We start from the raw sequence: 18,358 nt of genomic DNA on the forward strand, positions 1-18,358 counted from the left end.
AAAATATGTATCTTCTTAAAAAGATGCCAGTTTAAGATATCAAGAGTATGTTTTAATTGGCCATGTCTCTGGACAAATTGGGTATGTATAAGCTCCAAAATGGGTCAGAATTCTGATACTGAAGGATTTTTCTTTGGAAGATTTATTAATATTAGGAATCTCAGGGTCTTAAAGTGGGGGGAAAGTATATTCTTGGCTTTCTTTAACAACCTGTTGTGTGTTTGTCACCCATCTTTTGCCTGTAAATCTTTGTTGAATTTATTATTTTGTTTTTACTTAAAAAAATTACTTTGAACCATCTTTCCAGTTTGTTTACTTCTTTATAAAGTAGGATTTTATTTTATTTAAAAAATAACCAAACAGTTATTTTGCACCTGCCTGTGCGCATTACTCTTTATAGTAAGAGAATATATACGTTTAAACTGTTGTGGGGACCCAGAGAATGGTTGTGTTTTAATAGTGCGATTGTTGTTGTTGTATGCAGCTCAATCAGAAAAGCAGGAATCCTAATCAGGAAAGGGCTAGAGGGATGTTTACTCAAGGGGAAATCTAGATGGTTACTGTTCTGTATTGATAAGAATGTCACCTGTTAAGTGAAGTCAGCCTTTTAGTTGAGAATAAGTTCAGAGAAGGAGACACAAAAACTCAGATTTAAAAAATTTGAATGGTAAGGATGATATTGATTAGGCACCCTAAGAAGTAGATTGCTTTTCGACTTTGATCCCAGAATAAGCTTGTCATTTTCTTTTGTACTGTCTCAGACATAACCTGCCTTTTCCTAGGGGACTGTTTAAAGAGTGTATTTTGTTCATCCATTCAACAAACATTCAGTGTCTACTATGTCCCAGGCAGTCTTCTAGCTACTAGAGGTATAGCAGCAGTGAACAATATAGAAAAAAAATAAATCTCTGGAGCTTCCATTCTGGTTGAGGAGAGACAGTAAACAAGTAAGTGAATTATTGATATATTAGTTGGTGATTACTGCTATGAAGAAATTTTTTCATGAAGAAGATAGGGAATGCTGTTTAGTGCCTGGATGTGGTCTTAAATAGGGCAGTCATGGAAGGCTTAAACAAAAACATGATGTTTTGCCACAACTTAAGTTTTACAGAAGAACTCTACGCTTGGCATTTTTCTTGTCATATCTTAGTGAGATATGAGTAGCAGGTCTGAGTGTTCACCATTTTACAATGAAGAAACTTGAGGCAAAGAGAACTGTCCAAGTGTACTCAGAATTAAGAGACACTGGATCTTAGTTAGAACCTTTCGATATGATTTCAGTCTGTGGAGATTTGAGCTGTAATGCAGCCAAATTTAGCTAAAAAGTCAGTGGGTTCAGGGAAGGCCAGCGGGAGGCAGTGGAGCACCAGCACAAGCTGAGGCCAACTCCCATTGGTGAGGCTTGGGCAAATGTAGCTTAAGTCAGGTGAGAAGCCCTGGCTTGGTGGCCTGGGCTTACATGAGGCCTACACTAAGCTCACTGCATCTCTGCTCTCAGTGAGAAAGGTGGTTTCAGACCCTTCATTTTGGAGGGGCTGTCATTTAAAACAGGGTACCAGGCTCTGTCTGTGACTCTAGGACTGATAAGGCAGATTTCCTTGCTCTCAAGTCTTTGATCCCTATAGCCTACCTACTAGGATTGAGTAAAGCAACACTGTCTTAATCATGCCTAGGCTCAAGGATCTTGTGATTTTGTCAAGTTCTTAGAGAGGGGAAAAGGATTTCTACTAAAATCTCAAAAGAATTCCTATATTTTTATCCCCCACTGGAAAGATACTCCAGAGGGAAATGAATGATGTCTACAATAAAGTGTGTGAGTCTTGGGCACAATTAATCTTTTTACCGACTATGTGCTTTAGTTTGTCTCCACATCTTTGGACCTCAAGGCCTTTTATTTCAACCTCTCATTTCCTTTTCCTTTGCATTGGTTGAGACCTTTTTTTAGCTCTCCAGTTGCATTCCTGTATGCCATCCTTACCCTCTGAATTTTCACGTAAGCCTCAAAAAAACAAATATTTCTACATAGTTTCTCTCCACCTATCTTTTCTGCCCCTTCCTTTGGCAGTTTTTAGACTTTTTTTTGTATGAAGAAACCCCTTGTTTTCCGTAGTCTTTCAAAACAACACTGTGATGAACATTCATCTCAGATTTTCTCCACTGTAATATTTAAAAATTGCAAATAAAGTGTATTTTATTCTATTAGATTTAGACAGTGTACTCAAAAACAAAACGTTTGTCAGAATGAGTAAATATGAAACAATACCATTGTCACTAGCTTAAATAGTGGTTAAGTGATATTGGTCAGTAAATCCATATGTAAGGATAAAGTCAGAATGGTAAAAGCTTGACATTTCACAGGAAATGTGTGGATTAAAGGGATTTTTGTTTGTTTAAATATAGTCGCTTTGTAATTTAGATAGAATAATACTGTTAAACCAATTTGAAGATAAGGTGTGCTTTCTATGTTGATGTTTTTAGGTTATATTATAATTTGATGTCTCTTTACCAACAAAGGAAAAATATACATATATAGATTAATTCTCTTGGATATGAGTATTATCACAATAATGCTTTTATTTCTACCTTTAGTTTTAAAAATACTTAAAATTGACTCTTGAAAAATCTATATTTAAAAAAACATGAATCCAGGACATAGTCATTTTAATTAGTATATTTGAATATAATATTCACTAATGAGAATGATCTCAAGGTAATTCAAGAAGAGATCATGAAGTCTTTGTTTTTCTAGGAAATTTCCAATTTTTTCTGTCTTTAAAGGTGGACTTATTTTTAAAGGTGGACTCTTTTTTTTTGCCAACATTGCATGCACTTTCGTTGCCCTTCTTGTTTCCTGGTATGCTTGCTGTAACTCACTGTGTAAACCTTGAGGCTCCATTACTTGCTTTGAGGTTTGGTATCCTATTCTTTAGTGATATTGCGACTGCAGAAACACTGCAGTGTGGTCTTTAGAGTTTCAAGGGTGTCATAGTACTTAAGGCTACTTTTTGTCCTCCTTTTTTGCTTCCTTATTCCTTGCAAAGCTTTGCCTCGGCCACATGTGAGTTCAAGTAGTATGTTTCCACAGTTTCTAAATTCTTACTCTAAGGAATTAGAGACAAGATGATTTCCCAAAATCATCCCTATCCCATGTATGGGCCTTCTAGGAATAGTATCATAAAAATCTGTCTTTATTAATAGGTCCTTTCTGACAAATCAACACTTAAACATTATTTTAACACAATTTTATGATGATGATTATCTGCTACAGTTTTATGTGTTTTAATCATTAACTTATTGATTGTGCCTTGAGGCCTCTTACATAAAGGATGCAATTTGAATAATGCCTTGGTAAAACCATTTAATCTCTGTTTACAACTATATTATGTGTCATCCCAAACAGTAATGATGACTCCTTTCTATGGATAACATGGCACATATTGTTTACATGTAAATGTTGTTTTAAAAGCTATATTTTGTTAGACTTAGATTTTCACATTCAAGATCATTCCTAAAGCTTTATGTGATTTTTTAAAAGATAATTTTAATCTACCTATACTGTGTATAAATTTATTACCTAGAGAAAAGGAAGAAATTATACTGTCTGATAGGAGAGAGAATTCTGAATAATTAAGGGGCAACTAGTTGGAATTAATTTTAGTACACTGGGGATGAACTAGATTTAGTTTAAGCCTCTGTTGATAAGTGCTACAGAATCCTTTCTGTTTATCACAGAAGGCCCAGCCCTGTGTTAATCCTTTTCTGAGCACCTTAGCCAGCAGTGACTAACACCTCTTTCAATCTCCACTAAATTTTAAGTGTCTAAATAGCAGGGATTCCATCTTAAAGTTTTTATATTCTCCCCACCCATCTCTTGCATAGGAAAGAATGCTCTGCACCTAGTCTTTTCTTAATATGTATTCGTTGGCCGAAAATGGACCTAAGTGTGTTAAGCCATTGGTTTTCTCTTTGAAAAATTGAAGGATATGCTACTTCATGGTTTTTTCCTTCATATTTAAATCTTGCTGTTGTCATAAAGACAGACTTTTCACTTAAAAAGTATAATTGCTAAGGAATGTGTTTTCGTTCTTTCAGGGAACCATTCCAGCCAGATCATTTGCTTTTCTGACTGTTGAGTATAGATGGGCTTGTCCTTAGAGAAAGCAGACTGTGAGTGCCACAGTGAATGCCTTGTATTATTTTCTCTTTACAAAGATAAACCAAAGTTCTAAAAGAGCACATTGTCTGCTTTATTTGTAGGGAAAGAATGTGTATCAAAAGGGGATATAATATTTTGTTGATAGAGACAAATGGACTAAAAAATAATGTTATTTTTCTTAGAAACATTTAATATTTTAAGTGGCTTTTTGAGAAGATGGCTGATTTAAAGTAAACTTGCTATCCTTTGGCATGGTTGAGCCATTTAAAATAATTTGTTAGAGTGGGGAATGCTAACCTTTATTAAGTCCTGCAGTATGTCTGGCACTTTGTGTAAATATTCTATCTATTTATTTATTTGAGACAGAGTCTCGCTCTGTCACCCAGGCTGGAGTGCAGTGACGTGACCTTGGCTCACTGCAAGCTCCACCTCCCAGGTACGAGCGATTCTCCTGCCTCAGCCTCCCAAGTACCTGGGACTATAGTTGTGCACCACCACGTCTGGCTAATTTTTGTATTTTTAGTAGAGACAGAGTTTTATTATGTTGGCCAGGCTTGTCTGGAACTCCTGACCTCAAGTGATCCACCCGCCTCGGCCTCCCAAAGTGCTGGGATTATAGGCGTGAGCCACCGTGCCTGGCCTACTTTGTATAAATATTCTTATTTAAGCTTTAGAAATTCACCATATAAAAGTAGGTATAATTACCTGGATTTTGCAAAGAAACACCCTGAAGATCAGTGAGTTTACTGCTAGCTAGAAGCTCCGGGATTCACATGATTTTTCTGTTCATTGGATAGGCCATACCACAAACACTAGATAAGCTGTATGACATTGGCTTCTTCCTTTAGAAAAATGAAAAATAAAAACAAAATATTGAAAGGAACAGAGAACTAGACATTGCTGAACACCTGGCTAAATTAATTATTCTATTTGAGCCCTAACTTTAGCTAAGGGGGATAGAAAAAGTCCATGATTCTCATTTTTGGAAAGAAATATAATTTTCTTGGACAAGAAGAGCTTTTATTTTCATATTTATTAAACTCTGTATACTAATGTTTTAAAGACTGTCAGTAATCAGGAACACAATGTCACCATTCACAATTGCCATAATAAGAATAACATACTTAGGAATACAGCTAACAAGAGAGGGGAATGAGCTCTACAATGAGAATTAGACAATACTGCTCAAAGAAATCAGAGATGACACAAACAAATGGAAAAACATCCCATACTCACAGATAGGAAAAATCAATATCATTAAAATGGCCATTCTGCCCAAAGTAATTTATAGATTCAATGCTATTCCTATCCAACTACCAATGACATTTTTCACAGAACTAGAAAAACTATTTTAAAATTCATATGGAAACAAAAAGGCCTGAGTAGCCAAAGCAATCCTAAGCAAAAAGAACAAAGCTGGAGGCATCATGTTATCTGACTTCAAACTATACTACAGGGCTACAGTAACCAAAACAACATGGTACTGGTACAAAAACAGACATAGACCAATGGAACAGAATAGAGAGCCCAGAAATAAGGCCGCACACCTACAACCATCTGATCTTCAACAAAGCTGACAAAAGCCATGGGGAAAGGACTGCCTATTCAATAAGTAGTGCTGGGATAACTGACTAGCCATATGTAGAAGATTGAAATTGGACCCTTTCCTTACACCATATAAAAAAATCAACTCAAGATGGATTAAAGACTTAAATGTTAAACCCAAAACGCTACAAACCCTGGAAGACAACCTAGACAGTACCATCCTGGACATTAGAAATGGACAAAGATTTCATGACAAAGATACCAGAAGCAATTGCAACAAAAGCAAATATTGGCAAATGGGATCTAATTAAACTTAAGAGCTTCTGCACAGCAAAAGAAACTATCAACAGAGTAAATAGACAACCTACCAAATGGGAGAAAATATTTGCCAACTGTGCATCTGACAAAGGTCTAATATCCAGCATCTATAAGGAACTTAAATTTAAAAGAAAAACAAAAAGTCCATTAAAAAGTAGGCTAAGGACATGAACAGATACTTTTCTAAAGAAGACATACAGGTGGCCAACAAGCATAGGAGAAAAAGCTTAGTATCACTGCTCATTAGAGAAATGCAAATCAAAACCACAATGAGATACCATCTCATACCAGTCAGAATGGCTATTATTAAAAAGTCAAAAAATAATAGATGCTGGTGAGGTTGTGGAGAAAAGGGAACACATACACTGTTGGTGGGAGTGTAAATTAGTTCAACCATTGTGGAAAGCAGTGTGGCAATTCCTCAAAGAGCTAAATACAGAACTACCATTCGACCCAGCAGTACTATTACCGAGTATAAGAGGAATATAAATCATTCTACCATAAAGACATATGCATGCGAATGTTCATTGCAGCACTATTCACAATAGCAAAGACATGGAATCACCCTAAGTGCCCATCAGTGACAGATAGGGTAAAGACAATGTACACATATACCATGGAATACTCTTCAGCCATAAAAAAGAACAAGATCATGTCTTTTGCAGGAACATGGATGGAGCTGGAGGCCATTATCCTTAGCAAACTAATGCAGGAACAGAAAATCAAATGCTGCATGTTCTCATTTGTAAGTGGGAGTTAAATGATGAGAACTCATGAGCATAGAGAAGGGAACAACAGACACTGGAGCTTCCTTGAGGGTGGAGGGTGGGAGGAAGAAGAGGAGCAGAAAAAAATAACTATTAGATACTAAGCTTAGTATGTGGGTGATGAAATATCTATACACCAAACTGCTATGATACGAGTTTACCTATATAACAAACCTGCACATATCCCCCAAACTTAAAAGTTAAAAAAAAAAAAAAAAGAAAAAGATATGACTCTTGACCTCAGGGAACATAGTCTATACTAGACTTTATAACTTGTATTTTAATATAACTATTGAATTGCCCTGTAATTAATAATAACCTCTTTGGAGACAGATACCACATTTTGTTAGGTTTAAATTCAAGTAAGTATTGGATATTTAGAAATATTTCACAAAACTTAATAAATAAATAGACATTAGTCTCCTGAGAGGGCAGTTCTCTTGCTTTGGAAGTCACTGTGGTGTGGCGGGGAGAATGTAGACTTTGGAATCAAACCAGAGCCCAGACCTATTTGCCAATTATTTGCCATGTGACTTTGGTTAAGTCAGCCTCTCTGGACTTAGTTTTCTCATCCTTCAAATAAGGATAATGATGGGATTGATATGAAGATTACGTATGATAATAACCCTTAGTATTGTGCTTATTAGCACAGTGTCTGATACATAGCAAATGATCAATAAAATGCCCTCCCCTAAGTTCTTATTTAATATGACATAGAAAGTAGTAAGCATAGTAGGAGGACAAGCTCAAGAGTAAGATATTATATCTATGTAGGAGACTCAGAGAGGGCTTCATGGACAAATTGATATTTGAATTGAACCCTGAACAGAATTGGGATGCATGAATATTTTATGATCCATGAAGTATTCATATAAAGGTTGTTGGTAACATAATAAAGGACCTTTTAAACCATGGTTTGGCTAAACACATAGAACCATTACTCAAGTGGAGAGTCTTACACTGAACCTTTGTAAAAGCTGAGAGCATGTTATTAAGTTTCAGTTAAAGTATTCCTGCTGGATGCTGAGAAATTACGGGTAGGTTTTATTGCTGTCTTCTGATCTTTATCTTTCTTAATATATATATAGAAGTTAGAAAATATATATGGCGGTTCCTTGATACACGTGTTTGTATTTCTTTTAAAATGTCAGATGTCCAAAGCAAGTTGGTTGAGGGTGCTGAGCTCTTTTCAGGGTTCAGTTTTCTAATCAATGCCAAGATGCTAACTTTTAGGTAGTCATTAAAGAGATACATTTTGGGGCTGGGCACAGTGGCTCACACCTATAATCTCAGCGCTATGGGAGGCCAAGGTGGGAAGATCACTAGCGCCCAGGAGCTCAAGACCAGCCTAGGCAACACAGCAAGTCTCCCTCTCTCCAAAAACATAAAAAAATTAGCTGGGTGTGGTGACACACATCTGTAGTCTCAGCTATTTGGGAGGCTGAGATGGGATTGAGTCCAGGAGTTCAAGGTTACAGTGAGCCATGAGCATGCCACTTCACTCTAGCCTGGGAGGTAGAGTGACACCCTGTGTCTTAAAGAAAAAAAAAAAAAGTTTTGGGCTTTGAGGTGATACAAAGATATAAGATCAGTGCCTCTCAAACTTTTTATGTTTGTCATACATTTTTTGAATATTTGAATTTTTGGTAGCATGCTTAAAGTGTCTAAGTTGAATCCATGGAAGTTATTATTGCAGAAATCACTTGGGTCACCCCTCAGCACTGTGTCATCATCCAAGCAGAACTGTTGACTGCCCTGACTTCAGTGTTTACCTATTCTAGTTAATTTTTGCAGTCTTTTTTTGGCTTTACCTTGTACTTCTTATCTGCAGCTAGTTATGCCTTTCTCAAAATTGTATCTAAGGGCCTACTCAGGTCAAGATTCCATCTGATCGATTTCACAATAACCATCTTTCCTCATTTTCAGCAAAGATAAATTTACTTGCTGATTTAAAATAATTGAAGAATTGGTTTAGAATAGTACGTAGGATACTTGATGGGATAGATCCTAGACAACATAGATGTAGGTATTTAACATCGCTAAGGCGGTACTGGCATACCTAGAAGATATTGCAGGTTTTGTTCCAGACCACCACAATAAAATTTAAATAAAGGGAGTCGCACAATTTGCTTTCCCAGTGCATATAAAACTCATATGTATACTACACTGCAGTCTATTAAGTGTGCAATAGCATTATATCTAGAAAAACAATGTAGACACCTTTATTTAAAAATACATTTTTTGTTACTAAAAATGGTAATGATCATTTGAGCCTTTGGTGAGTTGTAAGCTTTTTGCTGGTGGAGCGTCTGCCTTGATGTTGATGGCTGCTGACTGATCAAGGTGGTAGTTGCTGAAGATTGGAGTGGCTCTTAGAATTTCTTAAAATAAGACAGCCATGAAGTTTGCTGCATTGATTGACTTTTCCTTTCATAAAAGATTTCTTTGTGGCAGGCAGTGCTGTTTGATAGCATTTTACCTGTAACAGAACTTCTTTCAGAATTGCAGTCTATCCTCTCGACACTGATGCTGTTTATAAGTTAAGTTTATGTAATAATCTAAATCTTTTGTTGTCATTTCAACAGTGTTCACAGCATCTTCACCAGGAATAGTTTCCATCAGGAATAGAAACCACCTTCTTTGCTCATCCATGAGAAGCAACTCTTTATCCACTAAAAAGTTTTATCATGATGTTGCAGCAGTCAGCTCATCTTTAGGCTCCACTTCTAATTCTAGTTCTCTTGATATTTCCACTGCATCTGCAGTGACTTCCTTTCCTGAAGTCTTGAACCCCTCAAAGTCATCCGTGAAGGTTGGAAATCAACTTATTCCAAACTTCTGTTATTGTTGATATTTTGATCTCTTCCCAAGAATCACAAATATTCTTAATGACATTTAGAATGGTGAATTCTTTCCAGGTTTTCCATTTACTTTTCCTAGATTCATCAGAGGAATCACAATCTATGGCAATGATATCCTAATTAAATATATTTTTAAAATAATAAGACCTGAAAGTCAATATTATTCCTTGATCCATGGGCAGCAGAATGGATGTTGTGTTAACAAGCATGAAAATATTAATCTCATCATACATCTCCATCAAAGCACTTGGGTGACTAGGTGCATTGTCATGAAGCAGTAATATTTTGTAAGGAATCCTTTTATCTGAGTACTAAGTCTCAATAGTGGACTTAACTGTTCAGTAAACTCTGCTATAAACAGATATGCTGTTACCCACATTTTGTTCTTCCATTTAGAGGTCACAGGCAGAGTAGATTTAGCATAATTCGTAAGGGCCCTAGGATTTTCAGAATGCTAAATTGTCTTTTACTTCAAGCCACCAGTTGCTATAGCCCCTAACAAGAAAGTTAGGGGCTAATTTGAAGCCAGGCATTGACTTCTTCTTTCTAGCTATAAAAGTCCTAGATGACATCTTCTTCCAATATAAGGCTGTTTTATCCACATTGAAAATCTGTTGTTTAGTATAGCCACCTTTGTCATCTTAGCTAGTTCTTCTGGATAACTTGCTGCAGCTTCTCCATTAGCACTTGCCACTTCACCTTGTACTTTTATATCATGGAGATAGCTTCTTTCCTTAAACCTCATAAACCCATCTGTGCTAGCATCAAACTTTTTTTTTTTTTTTTTTGTGGAGATGGAGTCCTGCTCTGTTGCCCAGGCTGGAGTGCAGTGGCATGATCTGGGTTCACTGGAACCTCTGCCTCCTGGGTGCAAGCGATTCTCCTGCCTCAGCCTCCTGCGTAGCTGGGACTACAGGCGCACGCCGCCACGCCCGGCTGATTTTTTGTATTTTAGTAGAGACGGGGTTTCACCGTTGTTGCCCAGGCTGGTCTCGAACTCCTGAGCTCAGGCAATTCGCCCTCCTCGGCCTCCCAAAGTGCTAGGATTACAGGCATGAGCCACTCTGCCCAGCCAGTTGCTTCAAACTTTTCTTCTATAGTTCCCTCACCTCTCTCAGCCTTCACAGAATTGAAGAGAGTTAGAGCCTTCCTCTGGATTAGGCTTCACTTAGGGGAATGTTGTGGCTGGTTTAATCTTCCATCTAGACTACTCAATCTTTCTCCACATCAGCACTAAGCCTGTATTGCTTTTTTATCATTCACATGTTCACTGGAGTATCACTTTTGATTTCCTTGAAAAATTTTTTCTTTGCATTCACAGCTTGGCTGTTTGGCACGAGAAGCTTAGCTTTCGGCCTATCTCCCTTAACTTTCTCAAAGAGGCTAGCTGTCAGCCCATCTTTGCTTTGCACATGGCCTCCTCGCTAGCCTAATCATTTCTAACTTTTTACTTAAAGTGAGAGATGTGCGAGTCTTTTTTTCACTTGGTCAGAGTCCTTATTAATTGGCCTTATATAATTGGCCTTATTAATATTTTTGTGTTTCTGGGAATAGAGAGGCCTGAGGAGAGGGAGAGAGACAGGGTTATGACCAGTTGGTGGAGCTGTCAGAACACACACAACATTTATCAACTAAGTTTGCTGTCTTAGGTGGGTGTGTTTGTGACACCCCAAAACAATTCCGTTAGTAACATCAAAGATCACTAATCACAAATCACCAAAACAGACGTAATAATAAAATATATAGAATGAGATATAATAATGAAAAAGTTTGAAAAATTAAGAGAATTACCAAAATGTGACACACAGACATGAAGTGAGCATATCCTGTTGGAAAAATGGCATGGATAGACATGCTCGATACAGGGTTCCACAAACCTTCAATATGTAAAAAATGCACTATCTATGAAGCACAATGAAATGGGGCACAATAAGATGAGGAATGTGGGTATTATATTCTTCTTAGATAGTTTAGCACTCCAGGAAACATCTTAGTTCTTTATGTTTACACTCCTTAGGTGATCTCATCCTTTTTTATGGCTTCACATAGATCTATATGCCAATGACTCCTAAGGGCATATTTTCAGCCTAACCACCTCCCTGAGCTCTAGACCCAGATATCCAGGTGCCTAGTTATGATCTATAGATGATCTATGTTCTAGATTATACAAACATCGTAATACTTAGGAGGTATCTCAGACTTAAAATGCTTAAAACTAAGCTGTTGGTATACCATTCTACCCCAAACCAACTCCTCCTATCGTCTTTCCAATCTCAGATAATGGCAATCTCATTGTTTTAGTTGCTCAGGTTAAAAACCTTGATGTATATAGTCTTTTACTCTTTTCTCTCATACCTATGCTCTCAGCAAATTCTTCTGGCTCAACCTTGAAAGTATATCATTATCCAGTTTGTACTGCCACAATATTGGTCCACACCATCACCATCTCTTATCTAATTATTGCAATAGCTTCCTAATTCCTCTTGCAGCTTCTGTCTCAGAAGATTTGATCAGTGTCATGATAAGCAGAGAGTACAAGGGCCACTGTTTGGGCCAATTTTTTTCAAAAAGGGGATTTAAAATTTCTTCAAGTCCTAGGACAGAATCTCTTAATGCCCTATAGAATTTCATGTACCATGTCTTGAGAGAGGTGATTTTCTCCCCTATGTATAGTAAATTGACCATAATATTGAGAGCTTTCCAGTATAGCCTCTGTGAATATCTGATTTTGGGAATAGCCTTTTGATGGACAGTTGCCCTATATATCCTAAGTATGTTACTAATCTTAAAATAATGAGAATATAATGAAATGTACTCACCACTGAAAGTCTACTGAACATAATCTTTTTAATCATTTAGAATGAACTTCAGGATTTGGAACATGCTTCAGGCTGATCATTAGGAACATCAATTATCATTGCATAGTAGAGGAAGCACTGGTTAGTAGAGATTTCCAGTTGAGTTAGTGTCAGAAAAAGCAGCATTCTGTCTTCTAAAATTACAAATAGTTTAATTCTTTCTGGTTATTTTCCCCTCTGAAATTTGGGGCATAAGGTTACCTACTGATACTGTGGTAGCAGTGATGGTTGACTGGATTTATATATTACTTAATGGCAGATTTTACTTTAAGAAGGGAAGTTCAGTCATTGAATTTTGCAAACACTTTATCTGACTTGTATATGCCTTAGCTTTTTTATTTATTTATTTGGAGACAGACTCTTGCTTTGTCGCCCAGGTTGGAGTGCAGTGATGCGATCTTGGCTCACTGCAACCTCTGCCTCCTGGGTTCAAGCGATTCTCCTGTCTCCAAGCAATTCTCTTGTGTCAGCCTCCCGAGTATCTGGGATTACAGGCACACGCCACCATGCCTGGCTAATTTTTGTATTTTTAGTAGAGACAGGGTTTTGCCATATTGGTCAAGCTGTTCTCAAACTCCTGCTCAGGTGATCCACCCTCCTCAGCCTCCCAAAGTGCTGGGATTACAGGCGTGAGCTGATGCATACAGCCGGCCTTAGCTTTTTAAATTTTGTATGAATTTCCCAACTATGTAGACATGAAGTCCTTTCTGGTTTAGTGGCAAAATAAAAGATACTAATGAGAATGTCTTTGGGACATAATTATGTAGATTTAAAGGAGTGATGTAGTTTTAATTATGCCCTTTAGCTAGTATACTTACATATTAAGCTCATTCATGTCCCCTTTTCCCTTCTGAAACATTGCTTTCCTCAAGCCCTAAATTAGTAATCAGCTCATGGGTGTACCTGAAGGTTATGTAAGTTAAGTTGAAGGCTGCCAAAGAATGTGTTTAAACTATTAATCCAAAACATACAGTTTATAGTTAGAAAAAAATGGCCCATGGGTTTACAGTGTTCTTCGCTGGATTGACATGGAGGAAATTCCAGCCTTGTATGTGTATGTGTTCCTTTCTCTTTCCCTCCCCAGATAAAAAACATCCTTTGGTTGGAATGCATTGAAACATGTAATATATTGCCTCCCTTTGGCTGTTTTTATTAAACTCAGGGAACTTGAAGTAAAATAGTAATAGTAATATGAAATTATAAGTTTTCTTTCTTTTTTTACCTTGTTACTTTTTTGGTTTGTTTACTTTTATTATAGGCTTCCAGATTTAATAGAAAAGTAGCTACCTTGAAGCTATGAAATGATTTATTCACTTTAGGGCAAAACTTATGAGGCTACCAGCCCCTATTTTGTGGGTGGTTTGGTTTTTCTTTGTGAGAAGCCAGATAGGGAAAATCATTGGTAAATTTGAAAAAGAAAGGCTCTGAAAATGTTTTGAGGCTAAATTTTCTCTTAAATAATAGTAAAAATTAGAATTTATAATAGGAGTCAGTAAACTTTCTTTAAAGGGCCAGATAGTAAATAAATTTTGCTTTACGAACCATGTGGTTTCTGTTGCACTTACTCTGCTGCTGCAGCATGAAAGCAACCATCAACAATATTTAAACAAATGGATGTAGCTGTGTTACTATCACAAAAACAGGCAGCTGTCTGGATTTGGCCTGTGGACTGGCCATAGTTGGCCATCTCCTAATTTAGAATGTGGATTCCTTAAATTTTTTTCTTTATTCCTTTTTCAAACTGACATTAAAACACACTGACATTAAAACACACTGATATGTGTTTTAGCCACTGATATGTGTTTTAGCTACTTTTATATACTTTTTGTCAATGATCATCATAATAGTTTATGAAACAAGTGGAGAAAATACTTTTAAAAAATTTAACATTATCAAAAATTCCAAATGTATACAAATACAAATTCTCACGTATCTTGTCATCATACTAAACAATTATCAGTCTTTTCCGTATTTTATTTATTTATTTGTCCCTTTTTATTCTTTGTGTTTTAGCTATTTTTGAAGCAAGTTTCAGACTAAGTCATATGCCATTCTCTCTATATAAAGAGACTTTTTATGAGGAACTGGCTCATGTGATTATGAAGCCTGAGAAGTTCTATGATCTGCTGTCAGCAAGCTGGAGACTCGGGAAAGCCAGTGGTGTGTAGTTCAATCTGAGTCCAAAGGCCTGAGAACTGGGGGAGCCAGTAAGCTCCAGTCCAAGGATAGGAGAAGACCAGTGTCTCAGCTCATGCGGTCAGGCAGACAGGAGAATTCTCCCTTCACCTTTTGTTCTATTCAGGCTCTCAACAAATTGGGTGCTGCCCTCCTACGTTGGGGAGAGCAGTCTTCTTTACAGAGCCTACTGATTCGAATACCAGTCTCATCTGGAGACACCAAGACATACTCCAAAATAATGTTTAGCTAAATATCTGGGCACGCTGTGATTTAGTCAAGTTGGCATGTGAAATTAACCATCACAGATACCTATACACAGCAGTATGCACCTCTAAAAAAAAAATAGACACTTTCTTACATAATTGTAGTGTTATTGTCTTATGACTTGGCAAAATTAGCAATAATTTTTGGTGGCATCAGATATCCAGGTCATGTTCAGATTTCTCCAATTGCTTAAAAAATGTTTTGTTTTTGTTTTTACATCTGGTTTGTTTGAACTAGGATTTACATCAGGTCACATGTTAGATTTGGCTGTTGTCTCATAAATCTTTTCGTAATCCCTTACCTCTCCTTTTCTCTCTCCTTTTTTGTTTTTGTTTTTTTTCAGCCCATTAACTTGAAGAAATGAGCCAGTTCTATATGTTTCACATTTTGGGTTTATTTGTTTGCTTTTTTTGTGGTGTCATTTAATTTGTTACTGTATAACCCATTTTTTTTTTTTTTTTCTGTAAATGGAATTAGCTCTAAAGACTTACGTAGATTCAGGCGCAACCTTTTTGGCAGGAATCCTTCATAAGTGGTACTTTGTTTTTCATATTGTGTCACATAGGAAGCATATTGGGTAGCAGTAGTTTGAACCCTGTGTTTTGTTAAGTTCTTCAACAAGTCTTCATCTAATAATGGTTTTTCTATGGAATGATCGTTCCAAAATCACTTATATTATTTTTATTTCTAAAGTTATTAGCTGGAATTCTTCTGTAAGAACGTTTCCAAATCATCTTAAGTGTTTGGCTTCCTCAGAAATAAATAAGGGAGATCATATTTTTATTCCATTCTGTACCTTAGTATTGAGTCTCAAAAAGGTTAAATGAATTGTCCAAACATATAAACTTTGTATCCTATATAGCTCAGAATCAAACCTAAGTTTTTGATACTAATTCTAATTATTTCAGATGCACTGCCAATGGGAGTCAGTCAGTTGACATCATAACAGGTTCTTCTTTATTGTTGTATGTATAGCTTTAAAAGTTAAGGGATGAGAAATAGGATGATTTAGGATAAGCCCCTTTCCTGTTTTATTTTCTGTATAAATTCAGGAAAGAATACATAATTTCATCTGACAAACTACAGATATAGTTTTCAGAGCAATTAAGTGCCTGGAAATACAATTACTTGGATTCAAATTCTTGCTCTGCAACTTAGCAGCTGTAATCTGACTTTTGGCAATTTCTTTAACCTTTCTGTGCTCCAGTTTCTTCATCTGTGAAAAGAGGATCCTAATAGTATCTGTCCTAAAGGATTGTTGTGAGGACTAAATAAAGCTAATACAAAGAAAGTGCTTAGAACAGTGCCTTGTACATAGTAAGTAATCAATATCATTTTGCTTTTCAGAAATAAAACTGTCCCATGGCTATACCTTTACTCTACCAGCCATCCAAACCAAACATTAGAAATATTGTAATTTTGATCAACATGGGGATTAGAAAAAAAAAGAAAAATGTTGTAATAATCATAAACTTGTAGATAGTGGTTGAGAAGATGTATAAAATCTGAATGTTTGTGTTTTAGATTTTTTGTTTGAATTTCTTGATGGCTTGACTTAAAATTTTTTGATTTTATGATGTAAAACCATTCTGTTTTTCACTTTTGCTACAGTGTTCAATATATTACATGAGATATTTAATGCTTTTATAAGATAAGCTTTGTGTTGGATTAGTTTGCCCAACTGTAGGCAAATGTAAGTGTTCTGAGCATGTTTAAAGTAAGCTGTGATTTTTGGTAGGCTGGGTGTATTAAAATTCATTTTCGACATGATATTTTTCAACTTATGATGGGTTTATCAGGACATAACCCCACCATAAGTCGGGGAAGGTCTCCACTTTTCTTTGGAGTCTTAAAGCTCTTCCCCAATTGCAGTAGGAAAAGCTGTCATAAGTATTGCCTTATATTCACTAGGACATAAAATACGTTATTGTGTAGTATGTGAGAAAGCAAAATGCCCTTTGCCTTTTCCCCCTGTTTTTCATTACCTACTTGCTATTGTTATAGATAGTATCACTTGATTGAAATTGTGTTTATAATCACGTCTTAGTCTTGTTGGGGGAGATTTTTTTATAGACATATTTTAAAAGATCCTTTTAACAGGCTATTTTTCATCATTTAAAGAGCAAGGGAAATCATATTTTTCCAGAAGTACTGCAGTGAAATCTGCCTGTAACTATAATTCTGCATTATGTTTTCATAGTTGACATCTTAAAATGTGAACGAAGGTATGTATATGCACTTGGTTTGATTTTAGACTGTTTGTTCGTTCATAGGCATTTCTTCTCTGATTTGTTATACAATATTATGAAAAGCTTTTTGCTATATATTTCCTGAGCTGTCAAAAAGTATCTGACTTTTTGAGTATGACTGAAAAAAAATACTTCAAAAGGACAATTGTGTTCAATAAATATATAGTCCATATTATTTAAAAATTTGCCCAGTATTTGAAAATGCTTTGTATTTGACCACATAAATCAGAGTGGGTATGCCCAGTCCAATTTTCTAGGTGGATAGGTAGGCAAATATGTTTTTCCGTGATCAATAATGTCACTTATTATGTCACCCAAATGCAATGAGTAACTTGGTTTTTTTTTACTGTAAAGATCCTAAACCTTCTTTTATTGGTCTTTCCCCTTCATTGTTTATGTGAGATTACGTCTTCTAATCTGAGGTCGGAAGAGCTGCCATCTGACGAACTGCAGGTTTGCAGGCTTCTGTGTCAATATCTTATGGGGAAAACCCCTACTATTTATTATTTCTGCCTTGAATCAGCTTTTCAGTATTACTTGTTCACTACATGCCCCAGCATTTCTGTATTTGAGAATGAAACACCATTGTAGAGCATTATGATAGAATAGAATAAAATTGGAAGCAGTAATCATGGCTTTTCTATTTAACAGTTTTGATTGTCCAAGGAAAGCGTATAGAAAATTCTATTCTTACAAAGATATTAAGGGAATAATAAAAATGGTGAGCAACCATGTGGTTAAATGTGAAGATTGGAGAGCTATCTAAGACTTAAAGGTGGTGTGCCTGTCCAGGTACTTTGCTACAAATACATGTGTTTTCAGCTATGCTGGTTAAAGCCTGAGCGTTAGAAAGAAAATTGGATCTAAAGGCTGAAGGCCACAGGCCAGGCCCTTGCAACCTCTTTGGGAGCTCTGAAAAGCTTTTTACCCTCTCTGGTCCTCTGTTTTCTCCCCAACTAAAGGAAAGAAAGAATGCCTGCTTTTTGGTGACGATCAAGACTTAAGGACGTTTTCCATAAGTGTAAGTTCTTTCTGAACTTCAGATTGCTATTGCACCAAAGTTAGGATGAGCTATATTGGTTATGAGGGAGTACAGTGATGATTATTTGGGTCTGTTAAGATTTAACTTGGTTCATTTTATCATTCTGGTCAAGATACTTAC

At 36.3% G+C, this 18,358-nt stretch overlaps 1 protein-coding gene across 2 annotated transcripts in view; it reads left to right on the plus strand.

Annotated features, from left to right (window-relative positions):
- The window catches only part of PRIM2 (DNA primase subunit 2), a 315,636-nt gene that overhangs the window by 221,454 nt on the left and 75,824 nt on the right, over positions 1-18,358 (plus strand). The gene's annotated exons all lie outside the window — the stretch shown is intronic.

The sequence above is a fragment of the Pongo abelii genome, chromosome 5, assembly GCF_028885655.2.
Source record: "Pongo abelii isolate AG06213 chromosome 5, NHGRI_mPonAbe1-v2.0_pri, whole genome shotgun sequence".
NCBI lineage: Eukaryota > Metazoa > Chordata > Mammalia > Primates > Hominidae > Pongo > Pongo abelii.